Source organism: Rhyacophila brunnea, unplaced genomic scaffold (assembly GCF_057557595.1).
Source record: "Rhyacophila brunnea isolate RB1 unplaced genomic scaffold, BYU_Rbru_1.0 scaffold_4, whole genome shotgun sequence".
Taxonomy (NCBI): Eukaryota; Metazoa; Arthropoda; class Insecta; order Trichoptera; family Rhyacophilidae; genus Rhyacophila; species Rhyacophila brunnea.
In genome coordinates this window covers 24997625-25004487 of record NW_028233068.1, presented here as the reverse complement: position 1 = coordinate 25004487, position 6863 = coordinate 24997625, and positions in this window count along the sequence as shown.

The following is a 6863-nucleotide window of genomic DNA, read 5'->3' as shown; positions in this document are numbered from 1 at the left end:
TAAAAAAACACTATGAAAACTATTGATCAATTTAATAATATTTTGTAAATTTCAAAATATCCCAGATTTGGTGGATAAAAATGATTTTAATTATTAAATTTGAACATTCAAATTATCTACCTACTTTAAAATTATTGTTCAATAAACATTATAGATTTAATTGCTCTCGGTTATGATATGATAACTATGCACGAAATATAGATATACATTCAGTGAATAGTTAATACATACATATTATTATAATATATTAGGGATATTGTTGACCTTTCCAACTTTCCAGTTTTCTGTGAATATACATTCTTATACACGGTGTATTTGGTACGTGTTTAAAATGTCTAATGTAAGCGATATGATAAGAGTAAAACTACATACGTTTATAAATAATTCGTTAGAGAAGTTTTACATATTTTCGGACGAAAACATGAACGGAAAATGGGGCAAAATTCACAACGTATACAGAAATTATTTATTCTGTGTATTCAAAGGATTGTTTTAATTATCACCTGGAGTATACAAAGGGTAAAATTGCATTAGGTAAAAATTTATATGTTCTGTGGCTTATTATTTCATCCACGGTATATTATTTTAGATTTTTTAATTGTTGTTGTAAAACAATAATTTTAATTAGAATTTAGAGGACAAGAGTGACGTAGGTGTTAAACTATAGTTTTGACGCTATTTTATTTTATGTATAAGGTGTATCAGTACATTTAAAATTTCACCAAGAACAGTAGGTACATATAGTCATAAAATCGACATAATTCATAAATAAACGAGAATAATTATAAAAACAGTCTGACAGTAGAATGGTCAAATTTATCAAAACCTCTTCTTTTTTGTTCGTGGATTGAAAAAATAGTTATGTATATTTTATATAATTTATATGCAATATGTATTCGTTCACAAATAGGTAGTAAGTAATTTAGTAAGTAGTTTTTTTTTTCTAGTACCTAAATGAGTTAGGAGTAACAGTGGCTTTTTGCGTTAATAAAAATGATAATAAGCTTAATGTATATTTGAACAATTAAACACCCTTTCTTATCGAGAAGTCAAAAATTACTTTTGGATACATAATGTTTAAATTTTTTTTGCAATTAGCTATAAAAATATTATGATCTAACTACCCTACCTAATACCAATTTACATGATTTCCTCTTTTTAATCGTCTATGTCACCAAATAATATTACAACATGAAATCCGCCGCTGTCATGAGATTTATAGTATTGTCATTTTATGAAATACTTTTTTTCAATATTCGGATATCACAGTTATTTCATAAAGGTAAATAATATTTTTAATTGTATATAGGTATATATATATCCCATTAAACTGCTGTAATGTTCGCACGCAATCATGTTTTAAATATAACAAAGTATACTCGGATTAAGTACCAACATATGTGTATAAAACCTTCTACTAAATTACAGCTGTATGACCAATATATTATACAAAAAAAAATATTTTTATTAGATTCGTCAATTTTTTATGTATCCCTAGTACGTTTTTTATGAAGAGGGTGATTTTGGCTTTAAAATATTTTTCTGTGATTCAAAATCACAAAAATCACACGAAAATTGTGTGAAATACTTTACTTTGTACACTTGTGTTTTTTAATTGTACATATAAATTATTAGTATATTATTAACCAATGAGATAATTTATTAGAATTTACTTATATTGAAAATACCGCCAGTATTACGCACTCGTATAAAAACATGCGAGTGCATGAGAACATAATAAGCAGATAAAAAACAAAACCATGGTTGGGGGATATCACATAGACAGAAAAAGTCGGTAGATATCTAATACTGGTACCATATAGAAAAAATATCGATTCCTAGTTAAGTATAAGGATTTAGTTTAAAAAAATATCAATATTTGGTATTGGTAATTATGTCGATAGAAAATATCGATATTTTGAATAATTATTAGAGTACCAAAAAATCGGTGTGTGTACTTATGTACGTGCGTTATAAGTTATACTTCTTTGGCTTAACAAAATAAAAACAAAATAAGCCGTTACCTGAGTCTATTAATGTTACAGTGGATTAGGTTGATGAAAGCTTACGAGATTTATCTGTGTCTCATATAGCAAATGATAATAGTAATTTAATTATTGTATTGCACCAAAACTCATCTTTGCCATGCAGCAGTTATAATTAATTCAGAAGTGCCCACGATGAATTAATAAAAAATCAAATTTTAATATATTTTTTGAATTATTTACCAACTCAACATTCACAAAATTTATTTATTTATTTATTGATATATAATTTTACTCATAAATAATAATTACATAAATATAGCCTCAAATATTGATACAAAATCTTTACAATGAAAAATAAATATACACTCCAATATGAATATAGTTTTATGAATATAAATTAACAGTGTAGAATGTTAGAATGAATTACACTCGGCTTATGATCTTGTCTATGATGTTTGTCATAGGTATGCATTTTTAATATAAAATACTATAATTTAAAATATATACTTAAATATGGGATAACAAGCCACATATAATATTTATTGGTAAGAACACTACATTAAGTTACCATTATAGTAAATAATAATAATATATTGAAATATATTTGATTGCTAAAGGATCAATTAATAATTATCTTGAAGAACATTATTTAGTTACAGCAGTTTAGAAGTGGCATTAACCCGTCGGACGTGGTTGATTAATTCGGCTAGGGAAAAATACGAGATTCAAGGGCGGTCAACCGAGAACGGTCTTAGAGAGAATGCAAGCAAACGCCGTTAGGGAGTGGCATCTGTCCTTATGATGAGAATGACTCATGCATCAATGTGACATGCGCCGAGGGAGTATGAGGCATCTGAATATTCAGGGTAGTGTCAAGGGGCATTCGTCTTTTGGCGTCCCTCTGCCTTCGCAGTATTTCAAACCATTCAAATGAATTTAAATAATATATCTCAGTGTCTGACTGATATATTCGTACTTATTAGAATACTTCTTTGAATATTATTTTTTTCAAAATAGATTGACACATAAATAATGTATTATATTACTAGTTCTATTCCTAGAATAATTCCTTTGTCGTTTTTGAATATAGCAATGTAAATTTTTAATAACCAAAGAATTTTGATTCTTAATAATAGTTTTGAAGGCAGTTCGATTTTCGAATCGGACATTTTGTACGTGTGGTTGCGTATTATTTTATTTTATTACAACGTTTTTCTTAGCTCGTATTATTATTTGTCCGGTGGTTGTTTTTCCGGTACAAATCTTGCAATCGATTTTTAACAAACTTCCCGACTATCTAGACTTTTGAAACTTTAAGAATATATCACACAATGCAAATACATTTTTTTAATACTTTTAGCCATCTTTAAGTAGAATTGATGTCATTTTCAGTTAATTCTGTTTTGTATGAAAAGTTATTTCGGAAGAAATCCGTAAAAAGTAAAACTATTATTGGTTGCTAAGGGGGTGGTTCTAGCAACTTAATTATTAATATTAATATATACGTGCGTTACTATGGAAATCAATATGAAGTGTCAAAATGACATTTCAGTATATTTATTCAGTATTTATATCAAGTACAATTTTTTTTGATCGTTTAAGCTAGTCAAGTCAAGTAAGTATATATTATGATTCAACAAAAACGTTCGTTAAAAAGTTCTTTTTATCTTGTAATTCTTTATTCTTATTCCATTGGCAGTTCTTAAAACAAAACACGGCTTGTATTCTGGTTTGAAGTCGGCTGCTTTATTTACATAATCTATTTTTATAATTACGTACCCGCATTTTTCTGGGTGATTATTACAAATAATGGTGAATGCACGATTTACAAGGGAGTATTTATATGTAAATTTTATACTCAACTATCTGCTTTGATGATATGGAAATATTATATGGAATAAAAAAATAAAATCGAATTTTATTATACCCTATCCAAACATGCAATGCTTATTTGGCAATATACGGCAAGTACTATTTAATTTATTTAATGCGATTCTGAAATGATAGTGGAAAATCATAGAAATATGAAGTTCTCTTCATATTAACTTACAATGTGAAGTCACTTGTAGCAAACTTAATCAGTAGACCAGAGGTACATTTTTTGTTTCAATTTTATACATGTAGGGTTCATATCTTTAGATTTTTATATTCGACATATTTATTTGCCCATAAACAATATCTCTAGATAAGCCAAAGCACGGGTATTCAACTCGTACTTCATATTACTGCCAATATAAATCACTGTGCAATATTGTGGAGATATTAACGAAAACTTTATTTTCAAAGACCAAAAAAATGCTACCTATAATGGCAAATTCATATTATGTAAACACAGACAAGGTAAGTGGATAATATATTAAGTATGAATATTAATAAACCACATGTAAAAACTGTAACGTAAAAGAAAATGTGATGATTGTTAACGATAATTCACAAGCAAATTTTAGTATATGATTATTTTAAATGTATTTTTATCACTCCATTAAAAACATTATTTTATGGAAATTTGGTGGTAGCCGTATATAACTTAGCTAATACAAAAGGACTTGGAAACGTGAAAAAAGTAAAAATATGATAATCCTACAACTTTGTAAGCACTTAACCGCATAATATAAATATGTTACTCTTTTGTCGTAAATTATAATTACTAACATAATTTTTTTACATAGGACAATTCTATTTCACATGAATATATAAATACTATTAATTATCATCATCATCATCATCAGCCAGGGTCGATCCAATTCTGGATGAAGACCTCCGCAAGTTTTATTTTCTATTCTCGGTCCCTACTTATTTGCTTCCAAGTACAACCATCGAATTTTATGAGTTTATCTGGCTGGTTTTAGAGCGATCCCGTAGTCGTTTAGTGCTTCTTGAGTACCACTGTATAACGGAATTTATCTGTCGGTTTGCCACTCATAGAGCGAGATCTCTAGCTAATTTCCATTTCATCTACTTATCAATTTCTATCACATCGCGTACTTATGTTTGCTTCCACATTTATTGGTTTATTTTATGGTCTTTCCGCGTTATGTCCAGCATGCACATTTTCATGCCACGTTGCGCTATTTGCTTATGAATTGAATTTAGATTTATTTATTAAATATCTAAGTATATAAACAAAACTGAATATATAGTATTAATTAATTATAAGTAGTTACCTAATAATAATTAATTACCTAATAATAATTAATTACCTAATAATAGTTACTTAATATATATATTGTCGAAATGAAACATTAAAAACGTCATTTAAAGGGTAATTTAAAAGTGTGATTCTACTACTTTTCAAAAATGTTGAATTAAAGCGTTAGCTACATTAATAATTAATTTCAAAAATGTGTTTTAACCGCACAATGCTTTCAAAAAGCATAGCGGCGACCTACGTTTAGCTTTGAGCTGGTGGAACTGTGGCTCGATAATAAATTATTCTATGCCCAGTCTATGTATGTTGTGTAGTTGTCGGTCAATCCATTATTTGAAATAAATTTTATAGATAATTATGTTACCCATTCCATTTAATCCTATTATGTTGAAGTATCTACATAATATAATGTTTCTATTCAGTATTATTAACGATTTTATCAGGAAATGTGAATGTATTATAATAAAATAGTAATGCAATTACCGATATCGACATCCAATGAAAAAAATACATCAATAATATATTTTTTTTGTGTAATCAAGAGAGAATAGAGTAATTTGTTGAACACATAATATTAATATAGATAACAACACCATGTATAACAGATTAATAATGTAGAAATGCAAATGCCAATCGCCATAGATAAATCTTTCACGGCAGTTTTGGTTTATGATTTAATGAGGAACAATCCAATAAATTTAATAAATACAAATCCCCCTGAATGACTTTCAATATTATCTATATTCAATGCCTGTTGCATTTATGTGATAAACTTAAATATAGGTTATCACACATACGCAAATATGAGTAATAACAAATTCTTTAACAGATTACGATAATATCTTATATTTTTCACCACTCGAGAACCGTACCTTCTTATAACTATGTCCAAAAAGTTACACACTTTCTTATGTTTCTTGGTGTATTTCTGTGAATTTTTATTTTATATTTAAGTGAAAAAACTTGCAATAAATACTTTTGATATAAAAATATTGACTGTTTCTCTTGACTATAATATAGATTTTTTTTAACAAAGTTATTAATTCTATTACTACGCGATGAATTCGTTAATTTTGTTCATCTTGTTGTAATAAAAAACAATCATTAACATTTCAGCAAACGAATATATTTACAATTCACATACGTTTGGATTTTATGATATAATACATTTTTGAAGATTTATCAATTTCTCACATTATTTATCTAAAAGATCTTTATCTACCATGATACAAAAATGTTGGCAGTTTTACTTCGTCTCTGGAGTCATTTTAGAGGCTTTCTCGTTAGCACTAACTCGTATTCCTAATGGAGGGTTTGGGAGGTTTTTGCTGACTCATCCAAGCTACCGGTAAAACCAAAGTGACAAAAGGTAAAACACCAATTTTGGAGAAACAGTTTCTATCAAGAGACTGTGCTTTTAATTGTGTTAAAACAATTAGTGGAAGGATTTCTTTAAGTATTTTGATATCGGCATTAAAACGTGACATTTTTTTAAATAAAAGTAAATCACACAGATTAACCCAAATAAGATTTTTTTTTAATTTTAAACACATTTTTCGCTTTTATAGAATAGTACTTAACTGGCCGTTGCTGAATTCGTGGATATGGGTTTGAATTTTGTGTGTTGTAAAACCTACTTTTTCTTTCAGTATAAATTTAGTTCAGAACAAACACTCAATTCATTGGGAAAATGACTTACAAAAAAATTCTAAAAGCCATTATTAATT